Here is a 2,855-nt window from a genome sequence, read left to right as displayed (position 1 = left end):
TGGTAGAATTTTTCAATTTCATCTTGACTGGTTTTAGCGGCTTGTGTGTTCATTTGAATAATATAGTATTATTAACTGCTCTTTCTTGTAGGAGTATGGGTACTATCCTATCACAGAATTTCAGACTGGAACTTGTAGAAAATGAAATGGGACATATAAATATCAACATTGTAGGCATTAGTGTGTTGAAATGGACTGGTATTGGCCATTTTAAATCTGATAATCAGATGATTTATGATGCTGGGAGTGACAAATTTAAGCGGAAATGGTGTTGCATTCATCATTAAAAAGAACATATTAAAATCTGTCTTGAAATACAATGCTGTCTGTGATAGGATAATAACCAAATACCTACAAAGAATACTAGTTAATTCCACTATTAATCAAAGTTATGCACCAAAAACTAAAGCCAGTTCAATCTGAAACTGATCAGATTGTTCAGTCTGAATTTGATCAAACATACAACAACCAAGATGTATTCATAATTGCTGGTAAATGGAATGCAAAGATTGGAAACAAAGAATAAGGATAAGTCGTTAGAACATATGGCCTTGGTGATAGAAAAGATGCTGGAGATTGCATAACAGAATTTTACAAGACTAATGATGTCTTCATTGCAAATAACTGTTTTTCAACAACATAAAATAAAATTATACACATGGACCTCACCAATGGTAACACACAGAAATAAATTTGACTACATGTGTGGAAAGAGATGGTTGAAAAGCTGCATATCAGCAGCTGAAACATGTCCAGAGGCAGACTGTGAAACAGACCATCAATTATTCATATGCAAATTCAGGCAGAAGCTGAAGAAAATTAAAGTAAGTCCATGAGAGCCAAAGTATTACCTTGGACATATCTCACCTTAATTTAGAGGTCATCTGAAGAAAAGATTTGATGCATCAGACACTAAAGACCACAAGAGATGTAGGCTGACATCAAGAAAATCATACAAGAAGAAAGCAAAAGTTAATTAAGAAGACAAGAAAGAAGGAAAAGACAAAGTCAAACATTATAATGAAATGTGCAAAGGTCTGGTGATAAAAACTCAAAAGGGAAGATCCACTCAGCAATTCTCAAGTTGAGGAAACTGAAGAAAACATTCAATCCTTGAGTTTCAATAATGGAAAGTTTTATGGAGAAAATATGAAATGATGGCAGAAAGTGTAAAAAGAAGATGGAAGGAATATGATGGGTTATATGAAGAACAATTTGGCATCAGGATTGGAGGAAGACTAATTTAAAAAACCCTGCAATAGTCGCATGACACAATCTGGCTTTTTGAAAGTGATGATGATTTAAAATACTAATCAAAGATCAAAGACCACACAGCCTTCAGTATGGGTTACACATAAATATAAAGAAAACAAAAATGCAGACCACTGGACCAATAAAAAGCATCCATACAAATGGAGAAAAGATTGACATTGGCAAAGACTTCATTTTGATTCAAATGAACCATCAACACTAATGGAAGTAGAAGTCAAGAAATAAAGCAATGTATTGCATGAGGCAAATCTGCTGTTTAAAGTGTTCAAAAGCAAAGATGTCAGTTTGAAGGCCAAGGCACACCTAACCCAAGCTATGGCATTTTCAATAACCTTATATGCATGCAAAAGTTGGACAGTGAATAAGGAAGACTGCAGAAGAATTGATGCACTTGAATTATAGTGTTGGTGGAGAAAATAAAAATACTGTGAACTGCCAAAGAACAAACCAATCTGCGTTGGAAGAATTACAGTCAGAATGATCCTTAGAAGCCAGGATGGCCAGAATTCATTTCTCATACTTTGAACATATTATTAGAAGGGACAAATCACTGGAGAAGGATATTATGTTTGGTAAAGTGGGAAGATCCCCTTTAGATGGATTGGCATCATGGCAGCAGCAATGGGCTCAGGCATAACAATGATTACAAGTTTGGCCCTGAACCAGGCAGTGCTAATTCTGTTGTACATAGCGTCCCTATGAGTTAATATTGTATTAATGGCACGTAACAACTCTGGTAGCGTAGTGGTTACAAATCAGGTTGTGAACTGCTTGGTCAGTTGTTCGAAACTACCAGCTGTTTTGCAGAAGAAAGACGAAGCTTTCTGCTTCCATAAAGATTTACAGCTTTGGAAACCTTGTACAGGGTCGCTATGAGTCTGAACTGACTCCATGGAACATAATTACCACCACCACCACCAACAACAATCCTTTCTTTTTGTTTCCAAGTTTTACATTCCAACTGCAGTATTTATCAATGCATCTTGATTGCATGTTTGATCAATTTCAGGCTGAAGATGGCAAAATTCTTCAATTTCACTCTTACTGACTTTTGTGGTTGGTGTGTGAATTTGAATAATAGTGGTATTAAATGATCTTCTTTGTAGGTATATTGATATTATCCTATCACAGACACCTTTTTACTTCAAGAGAGATCTTTTCTTTTGCAGATGACTCAGTGTAACATCATTTATTTCACTTCCTCCCCATACTTTTTGTTGCCATTCTCCCATTCAAAAAAATTATTTGTTACTAAAAATAAAGCTGCAATGACATTTGTGTATAAGTCTTTGTGACTATATACTTTCATTTCTCTTGAACAGATATGCAAAAGTAATATTGCTTGGTGATAAGACGATTTAATGTTTAACTTTTTTTTTTTTAAGTTTGTTTTAAAGATTTTATTGTGAGGTTCACATGGAAGAACATCAGCTTTACACTCATCCTATCGTATTTCTTTTCATTTTAGTTATTACAATCCCCTCCATGCATCATCAAACAACCAAAGGGTACACCACACAGACCCACCCCCCGGCTGCCCGAACACAGCCCTTCTTCCTCCCTGAGTCCAGTGTCCCCAGCCG

This window comes from Chrysochloris asiatica, unplaced genomic scaffold (assembly GCF_000296735.1).
Source record: "Chrysochloris asiatica unplaced genomic scaffold, ChrAsi1.0 scaffold00068, whole genome shotgun sequence".
NCBI lineage: Eukaryota > Metazoa > Chordata > Mammalia > Afrosoricida > Chrysochloridae > Chrysochloris > Chrysochloris asiatica.
Note: the sequence above shows the minus strand (reverse complement) of the source record.